Source organism: Anser anser (genome assembly GCF_964211835.1).
Source record: "Anser anser genome assembly, chromosome: 6".
Lineage (NCBI taxonomy): Eukaryota > Metazoa > Chordata > Aves > Anseriformes > Anatidae > Anser > Anser anser.
Genome location: NC_139726.1, coordinates 4,383,741 through 4,402,002, shown reverse-complemented (window position 1 = coordinate 4,402,002; position 18,262 = coordinate 4,383,741). Strand labels below are relative to the sequence as shown.

At 46.7% G+C, this 18,262-nt stretch overlaps 1 protein-coding gene across 2 annotated transcripts in view; it reads right to left on the bottom strand.

Annotated features, from left to right (window-relative positions):
• Window positions 1-18,262, bottom strand: part of GTDC1 (glycosyltransferase like domain containing 1) — a 290,802-nt gene that overhangs the window by 76,905 nt on the left and 195,635 nt on the right. For both annotated transcript variants that reach the window (XR_014586037.1, XR_014586038.1), the window contains one exon: window positions 2,543-8,084. The gene's annotated coding sequence lies outside the window, so the exon portion shown is untranslated. The remainder of the gene's footprint in view (window positions 1-2,542; window positions 8,085-18,262) is intronic.

The window sequence follows — 18,262 nt, the reverse complement described above, 5'->3', positions numbered from 1 at the left end:
TAATTCATTCTCCACGTTTCCTAAATAAAACTGCCCTGTGATTCACCTCTGCACATCCTTGTTGTGGGTAAGAAATCCCATAGGCCAAGGGCTTTTGTTATGAATGCATGTCCTCAGGTGCAACCTTTCCTGGGAGAGAAGGAGCAGCATCCCCAGCTCCTTTTACGTACTAAGGGCCAGTGCTTTAACTGATGGGAAAGCCTTTATCGCTCCAGATGGGATACATCTATTGATTTTAATTGAACTACGCTGATTTACTCCAACCAAGCACCTGCCCGACTCCCCGCACTTCTCTAAAGAGTCTCCCATTAGGATCTTGGACACGAGCCTTACGACCACTCGTAAATCAGGATGCGGCCGCCCCCTCCCCTGACACTTACCTTCCCCCTTCCTCCCGAACAGGAAAACAGCAAAGCCATCGGTGCTAAAGCCGCTGTCCCAAGGTCACGAATGAGTCGGGGGCCAACCCAGCACCAAAAGTTAGTTCCCCTGGCTCTCCCACGTACAATTTAACCACATCTGTCCGTGTGCTAGAGGAGGATTGCCGCGGACTTGCTGGTCATTATGTGCTCCACTGCTTACGCGCTTCATTGACTTTTACTCATGGCCCTACTGGTCAGCACCCCGCCACCCAACGGCTACACCATCACCCCGCTGTCAGCGGGCTATTTCAGCGCTAGCCAGGCCAAGAATATTCACCAAATGCAAACAAAAGGGGAAAGATCCTAAAACACGACCATGACTTCTTGAGCACCAATGGCCATGGAGCCGGCTGTGCTACAGAGAGCCTGAAGAGGTGGTTTTTTTTTATTTTGTGGGTTTGTTGTTGTTTTTTTTTTAAAGGATTATGAGGTGTCCCCTCATGGCAAAGAGCCTGCTGAAGTGGGACAGCCCTCAGGCACATGTGTTGGGCAGACAGCACTCAAGCACCCAGCAGAAAGGCCCAGCGCAGCTCAATCCTATGAAGCGAGCAGCAGTGAGCTGATGGGCACAGGACCTCTTAAAGGCCATTTTCCACTTTCTCTGATCTGCCCCTCACGCATCCCCAGCACGGCAAACAATGGGAGCAGCTCTCATAGCCACTCCCAGTGACACAGAAACCTGCAGTGCCGGAGGGGATGGGAATTTTGTGGATGCAGCGTACCGGTCTAATGCAGGCGGGAGCTGAATATCAATAAAAATATTCATTTAGTTCCGTGGGTAAATAATTTCATTCTAGTAACAGTTACAATAATAACAATAATGAAAACAATCACAGAGACTCAGAGAAGCATTAGAAAGATGCCACATTCAATTTGCAGAGTTAGTTAAGCTAAGTCTTACATGAAAGAAATATTTTTAATATAATAATAAGATATTTATTGGGAAATTCTCGCCTTACTCTTCAGCCAGTTTTGCAGGCCACCACAGGTATTTTTGGATGTTACCATGGTTCTTAGCAGTCATAAGAAACATCTCTGACTACGGGCTGGAAGACGTGCTCGGAGTGCTGCAGAGCCACCAGCAGCTCCGCAGCTTCCCAGCAGGAGGCAGGGGGCTACGGCACCCAGAGGCAACAATTCGCTCGGGTCTGGGGCCACGAAGGCCCTCGTCAGACACCAGAATATAACAGAATAGAAACAATTTAATGAAAAGGAAGTAGTATATGTGCACGGGCAGCTTTTCAGCTCGTGAACACGTCTGTCCTGCCACTGCGATGTGGGCTGCAGCTGTCTGCCAGCCAGAGCTGGCTCAGGTACGTTAACATCCAGCGCTGTGCTGGAAGACACACACTCGGATATTTCACCCAAAAAGTGCGTTTACTTATGAAACTAAAGCTTTGTTTTACACGGTCACAGTGTCACACGGTCACAATGTCACGCCTTTGTTTTTCCATAATTCCATTATCACAAATCACAGGGTTGCCAACATACCCCAGGACCAGAAGATCACCACTTGACAAGTAGCAGATGCCTGCTCGGAGGTTTTAAATAACATTCATTCATTTTCCAAACACAACAACACGAACTACCTACAACTTCTTAGCAGCACACCCAGACACAAAGCCTGTAAAAATGCGCAGCCCTACCATATTCACTCTTTCAACCCATTTTAGTCCAGGAACAATCAAAAGAAATGAGAAGGAAAACCTAAGAGGTTTCACACAAGCTGTTTCTGTTTAAGGACAGAAGTTTTAGCTCAAATACAGCATAATTGTGATGTCATTGAACACAGCAAAAGCTGCAGGCAAGCAGAGCGCTTTCATTGTAATACCACTACTGTAGGCACATTTGAAACACTATAGCATCCTCAGCCATAATTATAACTGTTTGTTGTTCATGTGGTTTCAAAGATAATAGAAGTTGTTCATAAAATTTACACAATGGCAATGCGCTGCATACCAAACATAAACTCGGTGTCGCAGGCAAAATATTCCCAACGAGAAACCTGCAGGCCATCAAGTTATGAGTTAATATTATTATGATCGGCAATTAAAAATAGAACACCAGAGACACAACCCCCAGATCCTCAGACCTAATCGGATAAAGCAAGATGGACTTACCTGGTTAGCCAGGACACAGCTTCAGCACCTGAAGGGAAAGCCAACTCAACGATCATCACGGCTTGCGTGGCCTCATCGACATTCCCCAACAGAGGTCCATCATGAAGAAGAAAAAAAAACACCAATGGAAGAGAGTTTAAAGAAAAAGAAAACACTTAAAAGGGCTCAATATATTTCCCTAGCTTCTTCCCAGCCCACCTGTGGTGGTAGCTGTGGTGCCTCCTGGCCCCGCGGCAGGGAGCTGGCAGCTGTGCCTCTCCCCCAGGTGTTGCAGATGGGGCTTTGGGGAGGTCCTCCCAGGCCGAGGATCTCCTACAGCTGTCGGGCAGAAAAGGAGAGAGCGGCCCTCACACAGTTAATGGGTAGGTTTGCTGCTCTCCGCCACCTTGCTGCTCAGCTTCACCCGCGGAGGTGCAAAGAGAGGCAGATGTGGTATTTGGCATGCTGTCAAGACACATCTTTCTTTTTAAAAGTAAGGCACACATCACCGGCTGCTCTCAGCTGGGCCCTTCTGTCTGCAACAACACCGCCGTCGGCACTGAAGATGCCCTTTTCAAACGTGGTCAAGGAGGAGAGGGTGATATAGGGGGAAAGCAGTAAATTTTTTCCAAGTGCTGCCCATCATGGACTCGTTCCCTTCCCACCCCACCCTACTGCCAAGGGCTGCCCTTACGAGTTACGAGGTAACTCCTCGTGGTGGTGGTCTTTCACATCAGACAGCCTACCTCCATGGCCCAGCCATCCTGCCCCGTGCAGGGTCTCGTCCTGCACCCGTAACACAGCGCAGGGTCCGGATCCCATCCCTCTGACACAGTCGTACACACAACACATCACAAACGGCAGCATCCCACTTCCACCTGTACCGGCCGTGTCGTTTTTATTGTTTCATCCGTCACTCTGTCCTCTCCCCTCCACAGGCAGTCTCTCCCTCTAAGTACTTCTTGGAGTTTTGGAGCCTGAGGACAGATTTGAAGCTTTGGAAGCACCATAAGGGTTATTTCCATTGACACCCACCACAATCCTGCTGTCTCTCCAGCTAAACAGTAGCGGTCACTGGAAAAGTTAATGGCGATGCTGCCACCGAGAGCCTTGTGATGCCTGCCCCTCCTGTCACAAAAACGCTCAAAGTGAATCCGAAATCAAAGTAGACAAAGCTGAAGTTCTGCTTATGAACGTCCCACCCAGTGACGGCCGCGTTGTCTCCTTTGATTTCCAATTCACTTTGAAGGTCTCCAAACAGGAGGCGCAGCTCAGCTGCGGAAGCAGAAGATCCAGAACGGGAACGCCACCATTTACTTCTCCTGTGGCCGTGGCTATTAGGTGGAGGATGCTTAACAAAAACCATAATAAACCCCGAGCTCCGACGGGAATAATCTACCCGCATTATCCTTTCATGCTTGTGCTTCCTTGCATGGGTGTGCGCGGGTTTGTGTTATTCCAGAAACCGCCGAGCGCAAACAGAGCGGCTCGTTCCAGCTGAACTGGGACTTTCTGCATGAGCTGACATTTTGGAAAGTAGTTTCCTTCTTGGAGCTGAGAAGGGATTTTTCTGGCTTATACAAAGTGGGAAATTGTCCACAGCTCTCAACTTCCACTCCTAACATATTTTCGCTAAGTAATTTGCAAGCAAAACGGTCCAGAAAATGCTCGGTCAGAGCGACGTGTTTTTATAGCCACTTATTTGAAAGAGCGGGATATTTTTGGTAATGCTGCTGGAATGGCAGTTCCCGAATTCCTCGCTGCATCATCTGTTGCTTTCATGCACATTTATACCTTGAAAGCCAGGGACAAAGTGAGCAGCACCGCACCGGGGGCGGTTTGCATCCACCTTCACCAGGCACAAACAGCTGGGGAGACCCCCCTGGACCTACTGAATCGCTGATAAAGGGCTTTTCTGATGGGATCGGGCTCCGGCATCGCCTCTGTGCTACTTCTTTCCTGCCGACACTTTGCTTGGAGCTGGGAAGGGCAGAGCTGGCAGACTGGAAGATTGCCTAATGTGCTGTGACTGACGTGTAATCGAATATTCAGGCTCTGGCCCTCGTGTCCACGGCACAGCGACTACGACACCCTTCCGCCTGGTTGTGATCACGCCTCGCTCTGCTGCAAACAGTTTCCCAAAGGTGCGGCGCGGCTTCTCCGTCAGGCGGACGTGTGAGATGGTCCCGGAGGCCACCTGCTGCCGGGAAGGTGCCGGGGACCGGCGAGGGACTGACCTTTATCTGGCAGCCGCAGCCTCGCACCGAGGTGGCTTTCAGGGCCGCCGCTGCGCCCAGTGACCTGGACGAGCCACCTGTTCCACATCAGGAGACTGCCGCTGTGAAAAAAAAAAAAGGGGGAAAAAAAAAAAAAAAAAGGCCATGTGGGGGTGAGAAACCCCAAGGGGAGGAACTCAGATGTTCGGGTCAGGCCTCAGAAAAGGTATCAATTCTTCTTGCCACTTAGCACAGCCTGCTGCCCGCCCGCGCTCTTTGTCTCTGCCCCCTTCGCAGCGCAGAAAGCATTTCCCTTTTAAATGACATCTGAGCACTGACATGCTGGAGGCACCCATCCTGCATCATCTCTGGCAGATGGTGCAGCTGGCCATGATTTTCGGGATTGCTTAAATAAAACCGCAGTGCCATATCAAGAGATGGAGAGAAAATGCTCAACAGTGCTTAAGATGTTTAAACATCGCAAACTGTCTAAGACTTCAGACTGCCGTGCTGCGCTTTTTTTTTTGCTGGTGCAGCCATTCTGATGAATAACAAGAATAAAATCGCCGTCACGATTCTCTCTCTTTTCTTGCTGGGAGGCAGAGGCAAGCCCTACGATACGCCCGCTCTGACCCAATATCAGACTTTTTCTGCCGGCTGCAGTGGGGAGAAGTTTGGGCAGCGGTGATAACAAAAGTCAAAAGCCTGAGGTTTCGGGAGAAGGGAGCTCCGCTGCTGCAAGCGTCAGCCCCGAGGTGCCCCGTTGCCTTCGGACCAGAGGCTGACCCACTCCCTCGGTCCGGTGAAGTCTCTGCATTGCTTTCACACAGACGTGTGTACTTCTGGTACACGGCAATGTTCAAGCCAACACACGCCAGCTCGCCTTTTCCCCTGCAGTTTTGCTCGCTTTGAGCTAACCCACTCGACGGCCACTTCCCTGCCCCCAGGAGATGCTTGTGCTTAGTGCTTGGGGGAAAAGCCTTTTATGCTGAAAACTGTCCTCGTCATAGCCAGGAGCCAGTCAGCTCTACAGTAAGACTTCAGCTTTTCTACTACCTAGACATAATATTGGAAAATACCAGTAATCGGGAAACTGTGTCACAGGTGCTGAAATCCAGGGTTGTGGAAATAAAAAAGAAAAAAAGGTTCAGTGCCTAAAAGAAAAAGGGGTTCAGTGCCTAACTTACTGGGACTTCTTTGAAAGTTTGAGCCCTGGTAGATCCCAAAGTACATGATAAATCGTTGTTGCAGTTATGAAGATGTTATCACGAGAAGGCATTACCTGCAAACATCAGAGGGACCCCTCACATCTGCAGCAGACCTGCTGAATTCAGTGATACTTGGGAATCTGCCTAAAATTTACAGTCAGCCCCAGCAAGGGAGGTGCTCGGGAGGAAGCTGAGAAATGCATGTGTCCTGATTTTATTCTCCACACCCTGCTTGGCATTATTTTGCCAATTAGGAGTCTCGATATGAAGCCTGAGAAGCTGAGATGAATCCCAGCGTTTATTTATTCGCTGGGCAGAACGGCAAATCTACGGGCACTTCAGAGTGCCACCCACCACCCAGAAGACCAGCCCAGCATCCTCCTCGTGTCGTGTCCCCTCTGTAATCCCCAGCCACGGGGGGAAAGCAGCCGGAAAAGGGCCTGGATCCCTCTCCAGAGCTCCTCACCCATCCCCGCAGGCCGGCGATGCTGCAGGCGCGGGCAGCTGGCCGCCCTCCGCCGGGACCACGCGCACCGCTGCTCAGCCCCCTCCGGCCGCAGATGTCGGCGTTTATTGCTCAGGTCTCCCGTATCACCCAGCCACCTGTACAGCATATTTAACACACAGCACTTGCTCTGTTGCTGTTTGCACTGGAATAATCTTGGCAGGAAATGGCAGTTAAACCCGAGCATAATTTTTTACACTGTGTGTAATGTAAAATCGCCTCTTTGGATACGTAATGCACGCTCGTTGCCTTCTTAATGGAATATAGTATTTCTTGTCGCCGGCAGAAATTGGCCAGAATTGGTATTTAAGGTCTGAACATCTCCATTCCAGATCACAATTGCTGGGGAAAAAAAAAAAAAAAAAAAAAGGAAAAGGAAAAGAAAAAAAGGAAACCGACCACCAAAAGGGAATTTTGACAAACTGCACATTATAGCTGTGGAGTAATGCTGGACCCAACACTGCGATGGTTACACAGAGGGCCATCACCGAGTTGGGTTTGAATGGAAACTTCAGATTCAAACACAGATCCAGGCTCTGGATGGTTTTTTTTGGATATAATCCCATTCCTAGCCATATCCATTCGATGTTACAGAGCAGGCTAGCACACTGCTTACAAAGCCGCTTGGAACAACTCTTGCTGTTGTTTTGTTTGTAAGTTTATTTGCCTTTTTTTTTTTTTTAAGTATATTTAAATTTTTCTTCCCCCAAACTTCGAGAGGTGACATGACTGAACATTTCAAGAAAATAATTTCTGCTACTGCTGCTCAGGAGATACAGTACTTTTTTTTTTCCTCTTTAAAATGTAGGATGCTAATGATAATGTTTCTCTCATCGATGATCTTGTACTTTTTAATGATACCCATAGTTTTCCTCCACATAAATGACTAAATCCTCACAGAAATCTCTGTCTTGATTAGCACTCCTGCTAGTAAAATTTCACATACTAAATCAGTACCAGCTGTAGCAAGAAAGAATGAAAAAGGCAAGTGTAAATGTTCCATATGCCCTACCAAATTGGCATCTGTGTCAGTAACCCTGTGTTTTTTTAAACAATTGTATACATACATTCTCAGAAGTGTTTTGCTCACAGGATTCTGCAAGCAAAATTTCCTCTGTTGGTACATCACTGAAATGTCACGTCTAAAAAAACCCCAGCGAGTAGTTTCCTCCTTCTCCCTCGCACGCCCAGCTCGGCGTGCAGTCGAAGGAGTTACCTCCACTTTGCTGCACCTTCGCTTTGACGTCTGCCCTCCGAAACCTGACCCCGGAGCACTCCTGCGAAGCTGCTTCGCGTTTAGCGCTCGGTGATTAGTAACACTACCGAAAGCCAAAGCTGCTCTGGCATCGTAATTATTTCCGAGCTGAATGCAGAAAGGAGGACTCGCCTTCCAAAGCGGCTGGTGGGAAATGCTGTGTTGGGAAGCCCTCGTCCTGGCCAACGTCTCGTCCTTTGTGTGAGTCACGGCGACGATGCAGGAGGGAGCGCTGCTCCGAGGCCTCCCGGGGATAGTGACCCAGCTCCGTCCCACAGGATCGCCGTCTTGGGGAAAGGTTGGGCCATGGTCACAGCCCCCTGGGCCGCCCTCGCGGTGCTGAGCTGGCCGGGTACCACCTGCTCCATCGTCTTGCTGTCTGACAGAAGAGAACGTGGAATACAGCACAATAAATACATGCGCACCGCAACTTAAAAGTACCCAGCCACGTCCGCGCTGGTTGTCCACTTTTAAGTCAATTTAGGCCCGTCCTGCGCCTGGAATTCGATCGGTAACAGCAAAATGGACTTTCAAAGTTAAACAAACACTAACTGGCGCTCCAAATGGGTAGCAAATGCTGCAGCCTTCTGGGGAAAGATGATATGGAGCCAGACTGCCCGCTGGCGTAAGTCAACCTAACTTCACTGGACTTCGGTGGGGCTGTGCTGATCAACACCAGCTGAGTGTCTGATCTGCTGGAAACCCAAAAACCCGCCATCGCGTCTCCCTGACGTGGGATGATATAAAATAAACAGGAAGAATTAGGGACCAGCTAAGGGCATTAATCAGATGTTCCTGGGGAAAATAAAATCTCGCTCGCCTTTCCAAAAGTCAGAGACACCCTCGCTCCTCACACCCTGGGCCGCGACAGAGTGGTGACACTTGTTATGCTTTTTTTCCAGCGCAACACAGAGTGTATATTTGCACATCATGTCATGCCTGTCCATGGTAATCAGAAGCCATTATTTCCAAAAGCTCAAAATTCCCTCCTGGACCCTGGTATGCCAAGTTTTAGTTCACAGCGATTTTTTTTTTTTTTTTATGGTTGATTTATAATTGCTGCAAACAGAAGTTTATAATGGAAATGCTGACAAAACCGTAACTACAGTGTCACGTTAACACTGCTATTGTTGCCTCTGTGTCAGACTTTCCTTTAACCCTATGAGCTGGGACTTGGATCGAGTATCAACAAAAGCCCAGCATTCACAGGGCAGGGTAGACAGAGGACTGGAGACAAGGCTCCTGGAATAAAATCCTTGCCTCAGTGAAATCAAAGGGATTTTGTCCCTGGTGTCTAGTCTTGCTTCTGCCAGACACTTGCTGTGTAATTTGGACAAATTTATCCTCTGCAAAAATGGACAGGGAAATATGTTCCGCACTTACCTTACAAGTGTTGCAGCATGATTAGCAAAGCGTGCTATTAAAGGAAGCAGAGGAAGGCTAAGGATAAATATAAGTGCTACCTACAAATTATTTACAAATAAAACGGGCAAATATTATTCTAGGCACCCTCTAAGTATGGAAAGGAGTAGGAACTTCACAGCTCTGCCCACCTGTATTTACAGAGATACCGATATAATATCTACGTGTAACACCCTCATTATTTGGGTCTTGTCTCATGTTTGCGATTTTCAGTTTTATTCCTGGCTTAGGTCTCATTCCTGACATTTTTATGTAGGTTTGTGTGCAATAATACACACGCATTAGATGGTGTTGAAACCATCAGCCCGAGTTACTATTTTTAGTGCGGTGCAGAGGATGGGACAGAGACATAAGTGACAATTAAAGAGAATATATTCAGAGCTGTCATCAGCAAATATTTTTTTCTCTTGCCAGGAATCGTTAAGTGTGTCGAAGGGCCTCCTAGGCAAAGTTTTTAAGGCAAAACACTCGGGTCATTCCAACAAGCAGGCTAAATGACATCACGAGGAGGCTGGGCTGCTAAAAGCTTCCTGATCACCAAGTTGCAAGAAAACTTTTATTTGCTCCCTCAAATTGCTGATCTGCCTCTCTGCTTCTGTACTACACAGAGTCTGCAGATGTATATAATTTACAGAGCTTTCCTCATCAAGAGGATTAGGCAGCCGTCTTTCAATATGTATAAGAAGAACAAACACACACTTACCCACTATGTTTTACGCCTGCCTGCAACAAACAGCTGAACAGATTGTGATGAAATTCAGACATTGACAATCTGACAAAAAAATTCTTTTTTGCCTTAAAATCTGGCTTCCAGAAGTTTTGCAAATCTAAATATTTTATCTGAATACTGCAAGGGCCCCAATCTTACGGAAAGCCTATGAAGCAAACACGCAGATATATGCAGCTAGGGAAAAAAAGAAACACAGACACGAGACGCGTGTATTTGGGCCAACTCGCACATCTTCACGGCGACTCGGGTGCTTTTTCCCTCCCCGGCTCCCAAGGCTGGAGCTCGGCTCCTCTAACGCACGCTCCTTGCCCACCAGTGTTTCGGTGGTGCTCCAGCAGTAGTTTCAGTGTCAAATTGCCCTTTCCTCAGCAGGGATTGCTAAGCCTTTCTGTATTATACTTCCAAGACTCTCACGAGCTGGAGTTGGGAGATATAATATTTTCTTTGAAGTTTGCATTTCACAACACACTGGGATGCAAACAAGCTCCAGTTTCTCAGTAGTCAAACAATTCTGGCACACAGGGACTAGGACTAAATATTGTACCAAATTTTCTAATTACGTCTTTGTGATATTTACTATGCAATGTTAGGTGAAAGCAGATTCTAATCAATATAAACCCCCTTGTCTAAACAGGACATCTGGGCTTTGAAATACTCTGTTTGTTGTCTCAGAATTACCCTGTAGCAAGCCACCATAACAATACAATATCTTAGTCATGGAAAACTTTGGAGTATTTCTGATAAACTTATCATAAACAGATGAGTGCTTTCTCTCTTACAGTATTAAGGTGATGCAAAAAGTGAAGATAAAAGTCAGCTGTATGCATAAAATCCTAGAAACCTATGCCAACAAAATGTTATGTTTACAAGTTTAAAAGCTCAAAAGTCTGAAAAGGCAAAAAAATTGCGATTCTTAAAGTAACACTAACTCAGCCACATGGCACATCCTGGCACATACGCTTAGCAAAATAAACATTAGCATATTCATATACACATTTCTAGAGCAACGTATTTTTGATGTGGCCAAACTAATTCAACAATGGGAATCTCAACTTTTCTCATTTTATGGCCAGATTCTCAGCTGGCACGGATGTATTATTGCAACAAACCCGCACCATCCACAGCAGCTAAGCAGCAGAAGCGCCGGTTTTTGAGCACCCAAGTGCCAGATTCTGATACACTCACACTGACAAGTCTCTTCTTCTGACTTTAATATCAATATTCATAAAACAAGACAGACAGATGTGATCACGAACCAGCCCCTCAGCTAGGAGCCTGAGTTTCCAGTACAAAACATTCACAAGAGTCCCATTTTCACCCGTGCTTTCTCGTGTACAAGGCTGGGAAGGAGTCCAGCCTCCCTGACATGGGTATTTTGTGGCTCAGGACAGGGACGGAGGTGGACAGCCCTTCAGGCCTGAACTTTGAGCAGTTTTCACCGAATTTCTTGGAGGGGAGCCGCTCCCCACCCAGTACGCACCCAGGCATCTCAGCGCAGGGTCCCTTCCCACGTTCAGATCTACTCACGGAGAAAGTTTTCTCCCTCTGGATAACGAGGTGGCTCCAGGCTCCCAAAGCAGCCTTTGCAAAGCTGGCTTATCCCGTCCCCCCCGAGCTGCCCCCGGAGGAGAGGATGGCGGCAGCGGGCCAGCGCCGCGGGCCTTCTGCCAGCCCACCCTGCCCCACGCCAGGGCACCCAAAGCTGACACAAAGCCCCCGTCGCCCCACCTTCAGATGACCCACGCTAAATCCAGCTTGGCTGGGGCTGAGGATCAAGGCCCTTTAGCCACTCTTAACTTAATGCTGCAGGTAGGAACATAACTCCCCCCTCGAGCGGCCGCTGTTTATTTTTACTTTCCATGTGCCCAAGGCCCCGCCAGGACTGTATGAAAGCATTTATGGATGCCTCTGCCTCAAAAATTCACAGTTTAAGGAAAGGATATGCGGAGAGTGAGATGCAATTGCATGCAGATTGAATATATGTGCCAATAATTTTTTTGTAGTTTTTTTTTTTTTTAACAAAGGATCTTGAACCTCACCCAGCTGGACTTGGAGGCATCCGGAGCGAGTTGGTTAATTGTTAACAGGCTTCATAAAGACACACGTGGAATTAATGCTCAGATCACCTCTTCTCCCCTTTGCAAGTCACAAAAAGCCTCCAGAAAAGCTTTAGCTGTCTGCACCAGTTCAAACGGGAAATGCTGCCATTTCAGAGCTAGCTATGGGGGGGAGCGGGGAGGGAAAGAAAACTGGAAAGCACTTCACGCCTTAGAGATCTCTAGCCTGCTAACAAACTGGATAGATATTGGCAAAGAGGTCCAAAAGTTAGTGGGGGCGACAGACAGAAAAACAGACAGTGCAATTGCTTCATTTCCATAAGCCATCATGCCAAAAAAAAAAAAATTGGATTTGATTAATAATTAAAAACAAACAAATAAAAAAAAAAAACATTATCTTTGGAATCGAGAATAAGTCTGGCTGGAAAGCCATATAAAACCAGGGAGTTTGGGGACAAACCCAGAGGCGGAGGCGCTGCCCCGTGCCAGAGGGGCCGCGTGCTGCAGCCTTGGCCCCCCCGGCCCCGCCGCCGGGTGGGAATCGCCGCCCCTGGCCAATTACCCAGCTACACCCCCGAGCCCCCAAGATCTAAAGATCCCCTGAATAATCCTATTCAGGGAAAGGAATTATAACCATGAAGGGCAGAATCGGGGGAAATGGGATCCTTCCTCAGGCCCCTCGCAGGCACGAGGGGACAATGGGGAAATGGGAGCGAGCACCAAAGTTTCCTGAGCACGTCCTCAAAATTTCCAGAAGCAGGGACGAAAGGAATATTATTATTTTATTATTTTATTATTTTATTTTTATACTTCTTCCCGTTTGAGAGGCACAACACCTTGCACCCTTGTTGCACGATGTCTTTGCGTATCAGTTTTGAAAGAGAAACGTTTGTTTTCCCACTCCAGTCTACAATTCCTTTATATATTTTTTTTCCTGCTAAAAAGCATGGATTTTAAGAGAAGCAGACACCAAAACGTGCTACAAATGATACAGATGGGTGCTGAGCACTTTGGCTGAAAATAAATAAATAAGGGCCGTCCTGCCTCCTGCTCACATATGCAGGAGAACCGTATCCCCTTACAAATATAAAAAGTATTAAGAACATGTTATGAAAAACAACAAAGAATAGCGGAGAAATCAGAAAGTGAGTGGCACTTCAGATGGAGTTTAGCAAATTAAGTCATTGACCTGAAGAGGAGATTAATACCAAACAAGGTGCCCCTTCTTCTGAAGTAATGAATATTCTTCAAACAGCAAGGGAGCACTGACTGCTGTTTGATGCTGATGACATTGAAAATTTAGGAGAACAGAAATTCCATCATTTTTCATTTGTATGCAAATGTGTCTGTTCCAGAAATTAACCCCTGAACCCCATGTCAGTTTTCATCTGGAGGAATTCTCTTTGCTAGCATCACACAGCGCAGCCTCGCTGCTTTCCTGGGGTCACCGGGGCTTCCCCGCACAGAACAACACAAAACCCCAAAACAAAACAAAACAAAACAAAAGAAAAAAAAAAGGGAAGAAAGTAGGGTGGGGGAAATTGGCCAAATCATGCCAGGCTTTGTTTACCCCCATTAATGGAGCATAAAGGAGCAATAGAAGCAGAAGCGTGTTGTAAAATGCACATCTCTAATGCATGGCTCTGTGCACCGGCAGGATTGTGATGCAGAAAGCAGCCCTACCTCTCCGGGAGGAGCAGCGGCCGCTAATCACTTCCACTGGTGCTAAGGTGAACCCCGGGACAATACACAAACCCTATTACTCTTCCTTTCAGCCCGGTCTTCAACTGCTAAAAAGTTCCTTTGTCACTTAGCACCTCAGACAAATGCTACTATCTGCATGTGAAGGGGGAAAGAGATGATTGAGGTTTTTTAATTGATGTGGATTTAATTATGCTAATTTAGACAGCTGTAAAGCCTTTTCAGTACAGCCGCATAATGGGACCAGCAAATACAGGTGTCCTTCACTGCAGGCGCTTAATGTTTAACCTTAGTCGTTTTGTAAGGAGGGGAAAATGCAGAGTAATGGTTAACCAGCAGAAAGCTCCATCTCTTGAGGACCTAAAGAGGACACTTCGCTTTGATTCTTCATACAGGAGGCCACGCAGGCTGAGCAGAGCCCAAATATTTTCGCTGCAGGTTTTCTTGCTCGAAGGGCTGAGGTTGGGCCGAAACAAGAGGGGACAGGGCTGGTTCCAGCACAGGCCTCGGCATCCTGCACAGGGTGTCCTTCACATAGGTTAGGCTTTCTCCCAAAAAAAAGCACTTAAGACAGCCCTTCAGCCTTCCTTCTGCAACCTTTTCTTGTGATCTTTCGTCAGCCTTTGCACCAAGCCACCTATGGCATCAGCTATGGTTAAACCCATAAGCAAGATACCTTCTGAGGGTGTTTCCTTGGTGCCTTACCCAGCCCACCATGGGTCTGCTCTGCCTCTGCCTTGCCCAGTGCCCCCATCCCACGTCCTACATCCTTCTTCTAGGATGAAGACTAGCCAGGGTTTTGTAGTATAGGATGCATCCTCAGAATGCCCGTCTCTTTATGGTTGCCAGAGGCAGCCTCAGTGACTAGGTGCCTTGCACTCAGACATGTCACCTGTCACCCAAATCTCTCCTGCTAAGTAGCACTGTCTTTTTTGTGTGTGTGACACCTACAGAATAGTGTTAGTAGCTGGAGTTTTTTAAGAATAGAAGTCACTACGTAATTAAGCACTTGTTAGAGTTGGGCCGAAAGGTTTGGCTTACAAGGTCTGGGAGATCACACTGAAGTCTGACCTTGGGTTGTGCATTCTGCCCACATCTATCTATCTATCTATATATCTATCTATTTATTTATTTTTAAGGAGTACCACCAAACCAGTGAATACACTGGAAATACACGCTACACCATCAGTTGGAGTTGATTTGCGTAAGGCAGGAGAGCAAAGATTAAATCCAGGTGTACCAAGCCATCAGCTGCTGCATCTTCTTTAGGTCCCCCAGGGCAGCAAGAGCAGGGATAATGGGAAAAGCTCCCTCCCTTCACCCGACACAGGGCATGGTCCTGCTCTGGGCAGGGAGCCGCCCTGCAAACCTCCATCGTGGTGGCACCTGGATCTGCACCATCTCTAATAGTTCCTGAAGTACGGTAGAAATGGGGTTTATCTTACCCTGTGTTGAGGTTATATGATTTGTCCAAGATCATAATGGATGGATGGAAACTCAGATTCCAGCTTTTCTCCCGTTGTCTCCAAAAACCGTCCCAGTTCTTCCCAGCATATTCCTGGTCAGACACATGGAGGTGGTGGGACAGCAGGCCCACAGCAGGACGCATCATGCTCCATAGCACGTCTCCTCTGTCACTACACCTACAGTGGCTGTATCAGGCTGGGCTGAGCCACGTGAGGAGCACGGCCTCCAGGCAGTGCTGTGCTGGGAGCTGGTCTAGCTCAGGAGATCCTCCCAGGCCAGCAGAAAGTACGAGCAAAAGCAGAGAGGAAAATAAAAGCTGACTCAGCTGCTGCAGTGACAGCCACGCCAGTGGCCATGACTCCCCGATGTCAGCCTGCATCCCTCTCTTTCTCCACCTTCTCCTTCCTGCCCTCACTTTCACCTTTTGGGGCCTACACACCAGCTACAGCTCCATTTTGGCAACAGCTCCTGTCCTGGGAAATGTTAACGCCAGGCACCAAGGGGTTAGCAGCGTACTGTACTTCCACCACAATTAACAGGCTTCCAAGTCTGCAAATTTTGCTGCCTAGATACAGCTAATTCTCCCCAAACACTAAGTCCCCTTGTCCCCCCAGCTCCTCCTCAGGAACAGCCAACTCCAAAGCACTCGATAGCTATTATATGCACAGATTACGAGCATTAGCCTGACAAGCTCGCCGCTGACAGTGTCAGTCACACTTCACATCACCCTCCTCCTGTGGTCTAAGGCTGGATTCTACGCCCATGGGCCCACGCTGGGCTCACGCAGCAGCTGAAGGGCCAAATGCCAGTTTAATCTGGAAGATATTCTTTCCACCTGACTTCCTGAGGTCTCCTTGGTTGTTCAGGCAGCTGGGAAACGGGCAGCGCACTTGGGGTTGGTCAAGTTATCCCCTTGGCTGCCTGGAGCTCTTTGATGCCATTTTCCTTGACTCACCCCTGATTGCGGGAAATGGTCTCCATTACATTTTCAAATAACCTGATATCCATAAGAAAGGCCTTGGGGTAGGTTTTATTTTAAATGTTATCCATTCTTACGTTTGCCCGACGCAGAAATGTAAGAATTGGACCTAGAGCCAACCAAATCCTGGTACTTAGCCCAGCAGTATATCAAATTTCTTTTGCATATCCAGAATGAAAATGCACAGTTTTTAACAGGGACAGCCAATGTACAACATACCAATGTAAGCACTCTGCTCTGTATTTTAACAGATTTCAGGAATTTGTGGGAATTTTCTCTAACGTTGGAGAGTAAAAGATCTGAAGAAATGCTCTTGCAAAAAAATACAAATGGGTGCTTAGGTATCTATAAAGTTGCTTTCTTGGACCAAGAGCCCACATTAGGAACCAAATAAAATATTTAAAGGCAAAAATCTTGCAAAGTTTCCTCCCGTGAAAGAAAAAATATGGCCTATGGTATACCAGACCTGCCTTTTGCAAGATCTGTTTAGGAGCTGCCATGAAACAAGCAGTATTCAACAAAGAGCTTGGCAATTTTTGTTTGTCCTAGGAAAAAAAAAAAAGTTTCATTTATATGTATTTCTAGGAATGACTGGTTTGATTTTTCTTTAAATCCAAGTGTCAAGTTGCATTTCAGACCACATATAAATATAATTTTGCTCTCACATAATGCTTTTGTATCTGGTGTAATTCCATTTACTGCAGCAGTGTTACCTTTCAGTTACCCTAATGGGAACAAGAGCAGAATTACGCCAATAAAAAAGCTGCTTACAGAAAGAAATACAGAAAGAAAGAACACAGAAATAAATACTTCCTCTGGCTTATTTAATATATTTGTTTGTCCAAATTGTAACAGAGATATTTATTTCAAGAGATATTGTTTGATCAGTAAGAGTAAACACTGATATATCTTAAACCCCAAGAAGCAGTTTTTACATTCATCAAACGACACCTAACTAAGATTATGTTTAGTCGGTCAACTAAAAGAAACAAAAAAGGTTTCAGGTCATATAATTATCCCCTTCTGTTTCCCAACTTTCTTAGAAATCTCTGTCTAAAAATACTTCCAGCATCCGGATGCCTTGAACAATTGGCTTATTTCAAAACATAAAAACTCTTATTCTGTCCTTAGCCATTTTAAGGTCTTGGTGCTGGCACAGAGTAATAGTGCTTAGCACGACTATATACCGCTTTCCATCTCCAAAGCACTTTACAAACATTAGTTAATTAATCCTCACAACACCCCTGTGAGGTATGTAGGTAAGTATTGTCATCCAATTAGGTAAGAATTAAGCACTGTTATCCCACCAGATAAGTATTAAGGTCTCCCATTTTACTGGGGATCCTGAGGACAACAGGTTAAGTTACTTATCAAAGGTCACAGGGGGAGTTGGGAGGAAAAAAATGGGGATGCTTGGGTGTCTTGTGCCTATTCAGCCATCAGGTGCTGCTCCCCCAACAAAGCCATCACCATGCACACGGAAATGAGGGGCTTCTGTAATGCTTCAAAACATACAGAAATGAGTACAGGGCGATGGAAAAGACATACCTAGGGAGCACGGCATCCCCTCTTTGAGTTGGGTAAACATGATGTTGTCTAGAAAATTGCTTGGGAATTTTATTGAAGAAAGGTCTTGAAAGGGGGTATTTTCCTATGGGTGCATGTGGGCATGCATTCAAACATATTGTTGGGCCTCATTAATCAAAAGCTCCCTTTTTCCCTTCTGATTTAGCATTTTTTCCACTATCTTATAAAGATGGACTCATATTGAAGTCTCACCTCCATTCCACAAATACATAAACCTAGTCATTGTAGTTTGGGTCTTCTTACCACACAAACATACAACTTAAAGTCCCCATTCAGAAGTTTCCAAGTTTGTAGATAGACCTGAATCCACAAATGCATTCAATGGGACGATATGTCCCATTTCAGAGGATCTAGAAAGCAGGACTAGCCCAGCACGTTTGGGGTTTTAATCTAGTCTCACCAGATGTCAAGCTGGTAAAATAATATCATTCATTCCCCAGAGACAATGCCATTGTCTGCATCTGCTTTTAATTTCAGTTCGCTGCTGGAGGAAAAAGTGAAAGCTCCTACTGCAACTCCACTTGGAGCTGTGTGTGCAAGTTAAAAGGGTCTTGACTTGGAGTCCTATGTGCTTTGTGAAGTTGCTGAGCTCCGGACTGGTGGAAGAAGACCCA